A 12,980-nucleotide genomic window follows, 5' to 3' on the forward strand; every position below is an offset into this window, starting at 1 on the left:
TTTTATATATTATTATTATATATATTTTATATATATTTTTATTTCTATTTAGTTATTATTTTATTTCTATTTAGTTATTATTTATTTTAATTTCTATTTAGTTATTTAGTTATTATTTATATTTAGTATATTTAGAATTTATTATTATTTAATATTTAATTTAAGTTAAATAGAAAATTAATAATTTAATTTAAGTATAATTAAAATAAATTATTAATTTATTTTCATTTTTTATTATGATTTCGATTTTATTATTTTCTTTTCATTCATCATTCAAATTCTATTTATTTCATTCAAGTTACATTACAGATTACAGAAGTTTGACTGACCCCCCTCTAATTTTTTTTATTTTCATTTGGCAACTTATACTTCTATATTATTGAATGTCTCAAAATCTGAAAAATTCGTGGGAGGTCATTTTGATCAGAATGGATAGATTCAAGAAATAAGAAAATTAAGGATACCCACTAGAAAAACTAATCCAATCCATAAAGATGTACCGGAAAATACAATATTTTGTTACTCAACCAACCATCAGGAGAAGCAAATACAACAGGTACACTAATCAGTAAGATTGACGAAGTAGCAATTAATGCAAAAACAGCCAATTGGAAGCAATAGTCATGTTTCTAATCCTCCAAGCTACCAACAAAAGAACTATACCATTTGATCCCTCTATGATATTGACCAAAAAAATTAATAAAATGCAAGGTAGAGGATTTTACCATGAATCGATTGATTCTATATGACTTATTTCCAACCCTTTAACCGCTTTTATTCGGACATGGGGTCGAGGTGATTTTTTATTTCACGTTCACAAATAGGCATGCTAGATTATGCATTTCATCTATCTATATATACAGATAAATAGATTGACCTATAGGTTCACACGATATCTTTCTATACATAGTGATGGTATCAACTCATATGGCCATGTTCGATTCGGTGGAATAAAATAAAATAGAAATTAGCTTTCGGAGAGATGGCTGAGTGGTTGATAGCTCCGGTCTTGAAAACCGGTATAGTTCGAAACAAAAGAACTATCGAGGTTCGAATCCTCTCTCTCCTTTGCTCGATGAATAGATTTCTTTCTTTATTGCTTTTCCTGGCTTCAATTAAGAATCTTAATATTAATAAAGGTAATGGCTCGGCTGGGTGGAATAGCCGAGCCAGAAAAAATATTTTAGATAGAAAATGAGTTGAAACGAAAGAAAACAGAATACTTTTAAATATCACCTGATTCCTTCAATATATATAGTGTAATCAAATTGATTCCTACCTTAAGCATTGGATCTCCTGTCTCAGTTATCTCAGTTAAGAGGAGTCATGGAAGAACAGGCTCAAAATCACGATCAATTCCTTTTTCAAATCCCGCTGCGGCTGCGAGCTCTTCCCGCGTGCCATAAATGACCCGAATAGGAAGAATCCTAGAACAAAATGAGAGGTAGCTAACCAACTTCTCGGAGAGACATAATTAACTGCATTGATCTCGGTAGCTACGCCGCCTACAGAATTTAAAGACCCTAAAGGAGCATGCGTCATATATTCCGCAGAACGCCGTTCTTGCCAAGGTTATGTCTTTTTCAACCTACTCAAGTCAAACCATTGGGACCTCTTAGAGTTCTAACCAAGAACACACAGATCCCAAAAACATATTTCCCTCCAAAATGACTTCTCCGGTCAGGGAACGCATTAGATATTTACCTAACCCAGTAGGCCCTGAGCGGATCCACGTTAGCCCCAAGACGTTGGTCTCTAACTAGAAAAGTAAATGCTTGAGCTTGAAAGCTTCTGGTCCAGTGGGCCCGTAAAACTCACTAGGATAAGCGGTATTATTGAACCAGACAAAGCAACAAGCAATGAAACCAAAAACGGATAAAGCACCTAAACTATAAGACAAGTAAGCCTCTCCCGACCATACAAGTGCACGGCGAGCCCATGCAAAAGGTTTGGTTAAGATATGCCAGATTCACCAAATATACAAATGGAACCTAACCATACATGTCCTCAATTATATCTTCCAAATCGTCACACTAACAATCCCCTTCGCCTCCAAAGGGCGATTTTAGTAAATAACCAAATATAACACTTGGGCTAAAGTCAAGTTGGTAATTTTCTTACATCTCCCCTCCCGAGCCCAGGTATCGTATACGCCCCAAAAAAAAGAGCCTTGAATACTAGAAAAGCACCTATACCTAGCAAAATTAAGTGAATACCCAAAATTGTGGTCATTTATTTCTATCTTTCCATACATAACCGAAAAATGGAAAAGATTCTTCAAGGTTTCAGGTCCCAGAGTGCATGATAAATACCATAAAGCCCAATACAGCAGAGAAATTAAGTGAAGTACTCCAGATACAAAGTATGGAAGGTGTCTATAACTTCTCCGCCAGGACCTACCCCCAGCCTAGAGTAGCTAGGTGGGAAGTAAAATAATCCTTGTTCGTACATGGGTTTTCTGGGACAAAATGAGCCACTTCGAATAGGTTCATTGCTCCGGCCCAGAATACGATTAATCCGGCATGGGCTACATGAGCCCCCAATAGTTTACCGGATAAATTGATAAGCCAGGCATTCGGCCCCCAAGCGAAACCGGTGGTTTCTTGGTCACGACCAGCTAAAGCTAAAGTTCCATTAAGAGCGTTTCCACGGGTAGAACCTCCTCAGAATATAAGGTTTTCATGAGGCTGATCTTGAGCCGCCATCCAGCACGAATACCTTCGTTTAAAGAATATTTTTTGGTGTAGAAGTCTCAAATTCAGGATCTTCTGCTGGGATTTCCTGGAAACGAAGTCATAGGCACGTAGGTTCAGAGCCAGACCGACTACTCCAGAGCACTCATCCATAAACCGGTTACTGGTACAAATAACATAAAGAAATGTAACCAACGTTTATTGGAAAAAGCAACCCCAAGATTTGGGACCAAAAGCGGTTAGCGGTGACCATTGAATAAGTTTCTTCGGCTTGAGTTGGGTTAAAAGCACGGAATGTATTTGCACCATCACCATCTTCAAATAAAGTATTCTCTACGGTAGCACCATGAATAGCGCATAGCAGAGCCGCCCAATACCAGCAACTCCATCATATGAAATGGGTTCAATGTCAATTATGAAATCCTTGGAAAAAGAGGATGAATCGAAATATAGCTGCTACACCAAAACTAGGCGCAAAGAACCAACCAGACTGACCTAGTGGATAAATCAGGAATACAGAAACAAAAACAGCAATTGGACCAGAGAATGCGATTGCGTTATAAGGTCGCAATTGAACAGATCGCGCAAGTTCAAATTGACGTAACATAAAACCTATTAGTCCGAAAGCGCCGTGAAGAGCAACAAATGTCCACAGACCACCTAATTGACACCAACGAGTAAAATCTCCTTGTGCTTCAGGACCCCATAGTAACAACAAAGAATGTGCTAAACTATTGCAGGGGTAGAAACTGCGGCGGTTAAGAAATTGCAGCCTTCAAATAGGAGCTGGCCAATCCATGAGTATACCACGAAGTTACAAAGGTTGTACCTGTAAACCAACCCCTAGGCAGAAATAGGCACAAGGAAGAGCAATAGGCCGGACCAACCTACAAAAACGAAACGGTCCCTACGTAACCAGTCATCCATAATATCAAATAAATCATTTTCATCTTTGGTAAATTTACAAGGGCTATAGTCATAGCAATCCTCCTATTCAACTACTTCAACCATTTCCGAGCACCTTATGTTATGGGGCGCTGGGGATTCGATTTTTATGTATGATTTGATTTCTCGTGCACCCCTTATAATTAATTGGTTTCGAATATAAAAAATATTTTCTTGTATTGGTCCATAACCTGACTTAGGTAAATCCATGAACTCAATTCGTTTATTCTTTTCTATTTTACTAGTCGTCTGAACCATGAATTGTCTTATGGCTCATCAATCAGATAGATGAATTTTTGAACGAACTCTTCAATTCAAGGAAGAAGCGATCCTTCTCTCGCTACTGGTTGATCCCCAGATCTACCTCCCCTCCATCAACTAATCTTATTCTTGGATCTTGTTCGTGAAATTGATAAAAATCAATATTTTATGTATTTTTTCTATGTGTATTAAATTACTATAGTCTGATATATTTCCTTCATTTTATTTCTTTTATTTATTGTTTTCTTTCTCATATTTCCTTCAGATGAATATAAAACAAAAAAACTCCAGAGGCTATTTTTCATTTCACGGGTCGAAAATCACTTCGAATCTTTTCTATTTACTTTATGTATATCAGAAAAAGATTCGAAGTTCTATTCAAATCTAATACAATATTTAATAATATTAAATTAAATAATAGGAGACTCAAAATGAAAGTTTCTTTTCGCACTCACTCTCCATCACATTGGCAGAACAAAAGTGTCATATGTATCGATATGGAAATATTTGATATGTGAAGACATGATTTGATTTAGGTTTCTATCTATTATAGAATAGATAGAATATATAGATAAAATGGATCTTGTTGTGTTCTGGAATCAAAGAAAGATAAGATGTTGAAAAAGGCTCTTAGGTTGTAACTTGAAATAAATGTTTCTCTTTATCTCGAATAGAATATTAATTTATTCCTAGGAACAAGAAGATTGAATCAAATATCGACGGATTCTTGTGGAGTCCAAATAAATATGAAATAAAAAATCGACTGTTCCAATTTCATCTCTATCAATTTTAATATCAGAATAGTGGATATAGTCACGATTCAATGGGTTAGATCCACTTACTTTTCTTTTGATTTCTAATCTTTACAATTCTTTACAATGGATTTGATTGGAATAATCTAATTCAAAATCAAAACAAAATAGAAATATATATTTGTCGCTTCAAGAGACGGCTTATCATTATTCATTATAATTTCAACTTTCTTTTAGAATTACTCTACTCTAACTCATTAGAATAATAACTTATTAGAGTTAAATTATACAATTTCTAATTCAATTATTATACATATACAGTTGGGTTTTATTACCAATAAAACAACATCCTAGTATTCAATATGAATACTACCATTTCATAGGAGTTTTATGAAAAAAAAGTCAAAAGCCCTTATCGGTTTGAACCGATGACTTACCTTTACCATGGCGTTACTCTACCACTGAGTTAAAAGGGCGGTTCGATTCAATTACTGAATGAATTAGTAGACGGATAAGATCTATTTATATATATATAAGTATAGTAGACTCATAGTGGCTAGTAGCTCTCAGGAATGAAATTCTAATTTACTTAACGTGTAGAGGTAAAATGGTTTTATTGGTATTGGGTTTGATAAATATCAATGCAATGAATTGTTTCAAGGCCAATCATAATTGGCTTATCAGAACAGAACGAAATTCATTTATTTGATTAATACAGGTACCTTAGCAATTCGACATAGATCCAATCTATTTTATCGAAACATGTGATGAAGGATTTGCTTTGTCCACCGAACCCAATTTTAGTTTTTAGAAAAAAACACACACACAATTTTCGATAACTTCTTGCTGCCTCTTCAAAATTCCCGATTTACTTTTGTTAATTTACCGGCTTAGTGAGATAGAAACATGCCTGTCTCGTCGTAATAATGAGTGAATCAATGAATGAAAGTGGAAAAAATGAAGGTTAACTCCCTTTTTATGTTTATATTAAACCAATCACTGATCTTATACTTTGTATTATTAATATAATCTAGTTTCTTTTATAATATCTATTTATTTCTATTTTTATAATATCTATTTATTTCTAATAAATATTTATATAATAGATTGAATTTATCTAATTTATTTCTATATCGAATAGAGTGGCGATGAATGATTTACTGAGTATAAATCGTGAATCTAAAATGGAAAATCATAAAAGATGGAAAAAGCTCTCGCTCTAGTCATTCCATTATATTGACAATTTCAAAAACTGCTCATACTATGAGCATAGTATGGTCGCAGTCAGGCAAGTATGCCCCATCGTCTAGCGGTTCAGGACACCTCTCTTTCAAGGAGGCAGCGGGATTCGACTTCCCTGGGGTAGGGTACTACGAAAGGAAGTTGATCATGGATTATCAATATCTAATAGTTTGCTGAATCCCTATGGATACAAATTTCTATTATTTGAGCCCGCTTAGCTCAGAGGTTAGAGCATCGCATTTGTAATGCGATGGTCATCAATTCGATTCGATAGCCGGCTTTCCCTATTTGTTTTGCTTTTTGCCTTTTTACATAATTTAGAATGTTTTTTGAAATCAAAAGAACAAACAGTGAAAAGCTTTTTCCTTTTCTTTCAATTCTTTCAAAGGTCAACAATCTGTTTATTATCTCGTCAAAACTTCAATTAGGGATCAATTTGAGGTTAGATCTTTGCAGAATAAATCAAGAAAAAGGAAACTCTTTGGTTTAATTTATTTATCTATTTAATATTATATTCAATTTATTTATATATTATATCTATTTTATTATATATATTCTAAATATTTATATCTAAATATTTTATATATTTTTATATTTATATATTAATATTATTTTTATATATTATATATATATTATTTCTATTTTGTATACATTATATACAATACAAAAAACAAAAAGTAAAGTATGGATATTGATCCAATTCATCTCATTAATATTTGTAGTACAATCCTTCAGTCGATTTCGCTTCATTTAGTTCAGTTTTAATTTCGGTTTATGAAATTTCAATAAAATTCAAATTAATAAGGAGTCCTTATGTCGTTACCGAGGGCCTCGTTTCAAAAAATACATGTCTGGGGCTTTACCGGGACTAACTAGTAAAAGGCCTAGAGCCGAAGCGATCTTAAAACCAATCGCGCCCCGGTAAAAAATCTCAATACCGTATTCGTTTAGAAGAAAAACAAAATTGCGTTTTTCATTATGGCCTTACAGAACGACAATTACTTAAATACGTTCGTATTGCCAGAGAAAAGCCAAAGGGTCAACAGGTCAGGTTTTACTACAATTACTTGAAATGCGGTTGGATAACATCCTTTTTCGATTGGGTATGGCTTCGACTATTCCTCAAGCCCGTCAATTAGTTAACCATGACATATTTTTAGTTAATGGGCGTACAGTAGATATACCAAGTTATCGCTGCAAACCCCGAGATATTATTTCAGCGAGGATGAACAAAATCTAGAACTCTGATTCAAAATTATCTTGATTCATCCACCAATGAGGAATTACCAAAACATTTGACCTACACATTACAATATAAAAGTTAGTCAATCAAATAATAGATAGGAAATGGGTTGGTTTGAAAATAAATGAATTGCTTGTCGTAGAATATTATTCTCGTCAGACTTAAACCTAACTAAAATAACAAAACAAGGGTTCTGCCCCCTTTTCACCTGAGTTAAGGTTAAGTAAAGGAAGACAGGGGAATGGGTTTGATTCGGAGATTTTTCTCCTATTCATGTATGATAGATACGTAAGGAGATTTTCATCCCCTGTATGCTATTTTACGTATTCCATATTAAAGGAATTGGGAATAGAGAACTAAAGAGGGTCTAATTCTTTAGTATATGTTCTTATTGATACATTGTAGTCAGTTACATTGGCGAATTAGGTGAAGGTGCGGAAGAGATTCGAACCCTCGGTAAACAAGAGTCTACATGATTCAATGCTACGCCTTGAACCACTCGGCCATCTCTCCTACATAATTATTATGGCCGATACCCCGAGCGAATAGCGAGTTACTCTAATAGATTGTTCGATGGTACGAACAATATCAATTCTAACTAGGAAACTTGCTATAAAATAGCTTTTCATCACTTTTTTTATCACTTTTCTTTAGCCTCAGGCTCGAAGAATTTTAAAAATGGAATGGGTCTACTTTTATGTTATTTCGTACTGTACACTTCCTTTGTTTGTGAGATCATTTATTTTCTCACGAGGGTAATGAAAAGAGTTATAGAATGGATTGCTACCTATGCCTAGATCGCAGATAAATGGAAATTTTATTGATAAGACCTTTTCAATTGTAGCCAATATCTTATTACGAATAATTCCGACAACTTCAGGAGAAAAGCATTTACTTATTACAGAGATGGTGCGATTTGATTATTATTATATATATTTTACTTTATTCTCTTTATTCTTTATTTATTATTTACTTTTTATTTGCTTTACCACTCTCAGTCTTAGGAAAAAGACACATTATTCAGAATAAAGGCTATTGAAAACAAAAAGAAATCTACGCTTGTTGAAGGTGAAGTTTATAAATAAAGCAATTCCTTCTGTCGTGTATCCCCGATTAATGCAACCTCAGATGCTTCAATTGTTGATTCAGTATTGAGCGAAAGGTTACACCTATGGTCTGTATTGTGGGTCAACCTACTACACTAGTACCAATAGGCGGCATAGAGGAAGAAGCACTACGCCTAGGAATCAACAACACGAAAACTTTGTTATTAATGATTCCTTTCTTTATCAGGATCGGAACTAAGAGAAATGGTTGGGACAACAAACATCCATCTTGTTCGTACTTTGGATACCATATAACCATCGAAGATTGTTGAAGTGACTAATTCCTGGAAATTAAGGCGTTGAGAACAAAATTGTTGGGTTTACTTTTTTTATCTAGTACGAACACGCTTGATGGTGAAAAAGATCTTTTGCAAGAGGGTTGGCTGAGATTTCTTGTAAAAACATTAGCCCCGCTCAGTTCATAATGACAATATTTCGACCTTTTTTTTAATTCCATGGATTATTCTCATTATGCACATAAAGGAGGAGCCGTATGAGGTGAAAATCTCATGTACGGTTTTGGAACGGAGAATTCTTTGAATCGAATGACGACCGTAACGGATGTCAGCTCAATCCGAAGGAAATTATGCAGAGCCTTACAGAATTATGAAGCTATGCGACTAGAAATTGATCCCTATGATCGAAGTTATATACTATATAACATAGGCCTTATCCACACAAGTAATGGAGAGCATACAAAAGCTTTAGAATATTATTTTCGAGCACTAGAACGAAACCCGTTCTTACCACAAGCTTTTAATAATATGGCTGTGATCTGTCATTACGTGCGACTATCTCCACTATAGAAATAAAAAAAGGAAAGAAAGAGCAAATACGCTAGTAAATAAATACGCTAGTAAATAAACACGCTAGTAAATAAAATACTAGAAAAAAAAATAGGCTTTCTACATATTGCATCGTCCAAAAAACGATTTTTATCAGCTGTAACAAAAAAAGAAACTTCATAGAAGTCGAAATATGAAGAAATATATATGCCTAGATACTTTATTCTATGGATAAAGATCTAATTGATAGAGGAAGCACCGTAAAGATCAATTAGCGAGGTTTTGAGCCGATACAATAAATAAGAACTGCTTATTTATGTCATGATATGAGATAAAAATTAGGAATCGACTTATGTAATAGGAATGATCCCTAAGTTATTGAGCAGCAGTGTAGCATCAGATCCCAAAGACAGTAAGTCTTTTTATGAGAAGAAGTCTTTTCAAGGATTCTATATAAATTTCTATATGATGAAACCGAGATAGTTACCTTTCAGAAAAATCTAACGGACGACAGCCCCGAAATGCCTATACTTTATTTTTCTGAAGGTGGGAAAAAGATAAAACTTATTATTAATTTAATCAAATTAGAGTTTGAAACTCATGTAATTAACCTTTTGGTTAACCGAGACAAATCAATAGATCTATGAGAAATCTCATTCAATTGGATATATGTAGGGTAAAAATGGGATACCAAAAGAATTGACTGCCGAGCCGTATGAGTGGGAAACTCTCAAAATGCAGTTCTAAGGAAGGAATTGAACCGCCTATTTCGACCAGGAGAACAGGCCATTCGACAGGGGATTCTGAAATAGCGGAGGCTTGGTTCGATCAAGCCGCTGAGTATTGAAACAGGCTATAGCGCTTACTCCTGGTAATTATATTGAAGCGCAAATTGGTTAAAAGATCACGCGGCGTTTCGAATAAGAACAAGAGCTCTCTGTTTATTTATTATTATTTTAGTTTTGGATTCGAAATTCGAATTGAAATTGAGAATTCTATTTAATTCTATTTCTATTTAATTTCTATTAAATCCATTTATTTAATATTTAATTTAATTAAATAAATACGGTACTATTTAAATTATTAAATTCGATTTTCTAGTCAATTTGACTATTTAAATTAAATAGTAAAAAATATTAATTTAATTGGAATTATTAATTGTGTAATGGTTTGGTTTTGTTGGACCCATGGGTCAAATAAAACGAACATTTCTCTTTGGAAAAACCAATCAAAATTTCATTATATCCTTTCTCAAATCGTTCTATTTCGTTTGATATTTCGTAAGAGATAAGTAATACACGGATATAGCAAAATAAAATATATATAATATATATATATTTCTGCTTCTATTCTATTAAAACTAAAACTAATAAAAACCCTCAAATGACTAACTATCGATACTGGTATCCCGTAGTAATGAATGTACGTGATTTGGGATGAAATATTGTTTGTTCTATCTATATAAGACAAAAAACTCCACCTCGGAACTTCTAATTGAGATATGAATACACTACCGGTTGCACAAAAAATGGGTTTTGCACCAATGTAAGTAAAGTCCGAAAAAGGTTTTATAAGATTAAAAAGGTCCGTTGAGCGCCTCATGGATATGTCATAATAGATCCGAACACTTGCCCCGGATCGACTTCCAGATCATAATTGCTCTAGTGAATAACTAAAGAAAAATAGATAGATAAAAATAGATAGATAGATGAGAGATAGAAGAAAGAAACTAATTATAAGCGTCTCTCATAGGTTCACTAATTACTGACTGTTGGCGGGTCTCTTTGTATGTGTTGTCCGGAAAGAGAGGACTCAATGATTATTCGTTCGCCGGAACCAGAAGTAAAAATTTTTGGTAGATAGGGATCCCGTAAAAACTTCTTTCGAGGAATGGGCTAGGCCGGGCCATTTCTCAAGAACAATAGCTAAGGGACCCGATACTACCACTTGGATCTGGAACCTACATGCCGATGCTCACGATTTCGATAGCCATACCAGTGATTTGGAGAGATCTCTCATAAAATATTTAGTGCCCATTGGCCAACTCTCCATCATCTTTCTTTGGCTGAGCGGCATGTATTTCCACGGTGCTCGTTTTCCAATTATGAAGCATGGCTCAGCGATCCTACTCACATTGGACCTAGCGCCCAGGTGGTTTGGCCAATAGTGGGCCAAGAAATCTTGAATGGCGATGTGGGTGGGGGTTTCCGAGGAATACAAATAACCTCTGGTTTTTTTCAGATTTGGCGAGCATCTGGAATAACTAGTGAATTACAACTCTATTGTACCGCAATCGGTGCATTGGTCTTTGCGGCCTTAATGCTTTTTGCCGGTTGGTTCCATTATCACAAAGCGGCCCCAAAATTGGCTTGGTTCCAAGATGTAGAATCTATGTTGAATCACCATTTAGCAGGGCTACTGGGACTTGGGTCCCTTTCTTGGGCGGGGCATCAAGTACATGTATCTTTACCGATAAACCAATTTCTAAATGCTGGAGTAGACCCTAAAGAGATCCACTTCCCATGAATTTATCTTGAATCGTGATCTTTTGGCTCAACTTTATCCCAGTTTTGCCGAGAGCAACCCATTTTTACCTTGAATTGGTCAAAATATGCGAATTTCTTACTTTTCGCGGAGGATTAGATCCAGTGACTGAGGGTCTATGGTTGACTGATATTGCACACCATCATTTAGCTATTGCAATTCTTTTCCTAATAGCGGGTCACATGTATAAGACCAACTGGGGCATTGGGCATAGCCTAAAAGATATTTAGAGGCTCATAAAGGTCCATTTACAGGCCAAGGGCATAAGGACTATATGAAATCCTAACAACATCATGGCATGCTCAATTATCTCTTAACTTAGCTATGTTAGGCTCTTTAACCATTGTTGTAGCTCACCATATATATTCCATGCCCCTTATCCATATCTAGCTACTGACTATGGTACACAACTGTCATTGTTCACACATCACATGTGGATTGGTGGATTTCTGATAGTGGGTGCCGCTGCGTACTATCCATTTTATAGTAAGAGACTATGATCCTTCTCGATACAACGATCTATTAGATCGTGTCCTTAAACATCGTGATGCAATCATATCACATCTCAACTGGGTATGTATATTTCTAGGCTTTCACAGTTTTGGTTTGTATATTCATAATGATACCATGAGCGCTTTAGGGCGTCCACAAGATGTTTTCAGATACCGCTATACAATTACAACCCGTCTTTGCTCAATGGATACAAAACACCCATACTTTGCACCCGGTGCAACAGCTCCTGGTGCAACAGCGAGCACCAGTTTGACCTGGGGAGGCGGTGATTTAGTGGCAGTAGGGGCAAAGTTGCTGTTACCTATTCCATTAGGAACCGCAGATTTTTGGTCCATCACATTCATGCATTACGATTCATGTGACGGTATTGATACTCCTGAAGGTGTTCTATTTGCTCGCAGCTCGCGTTTGATACCGGATAAAGCAAATCTCGGTTTTCGTTTCCCTTGTGACGGGCCTGGAAGAGGGGACATGTCAAGTATCCGCTTGGGATCATGTCTTCTTAGGACTATTCTGGATGTACAATTCAATTTCGGTAGTAATATTCCATTTCAGTTGGAAAATGCAGTCAGATGTTTGGGGTACTATAAGTGATCAGGGTGGTAACTCATATCACAGGAGAAATTTTGCGCAGAGTTCTATTACTATTAATGGGTGGCTACGCGATTTCTTATGGGCACAAGCATCCCAGGTAATTCAGTCTTATGGTTCTTCATTATCTGCATATGGCCTTCTTTTCTTGGTGCTCATTTTGTATGGGCTTTTAGTTTAATGTTTCTATTCAGCGGACGTGGTTATTGGCAGAACTTATTGAATCCATCGTTTGGGCTCATAATAAATTAAAAGTTGCTCCTGCTACTCAGCCTAGAGCCTTGAGCATTGTACAAGGACGTGCT

The 12,980-nt window shown here is 35.3% G+C and overlaps 2 pseudogenes; both read left to right on the forward strand.

The window, feature by feature from the left end:
- Nucleotides 1-7,925: 7,925 nt before the first annotated feature.
- LOC128289019 (photosystem I assembly protein Ycf3-like) lies at nucleotides 7,926-9,927 on the forward strand (annotated as a pseudogene).
- Nucleotides 9,928-10,842: 915 nt separating this feature from the next.
- On the forward strand, nucleotides 10,843-12,977 carry LOC128289020 (photosystem I P700 chlorophyll a apoprotein A1-like; annotated as a pseudogene).
- The last annotated feature ends 3 nt before the right edge of the window (nucleotides 12,978-12,980 follow it).

Source organism: Gossypium arboreum, unplaced genomic scaffold (assembly GCF_025698485.1).
Source record: "Gossypium arboreum isolate Shixiya-1 unplaced genomic scaffold, ASM2569848v2 Contig00384, whole genome shotgun sequence".
Lineage (NCBI taxonomy): Eukaryota > Viridiplantae > Streptophyta > Magnoliopsida > Malvales > Malvaceae > Gossypium > Gossypium arboreum.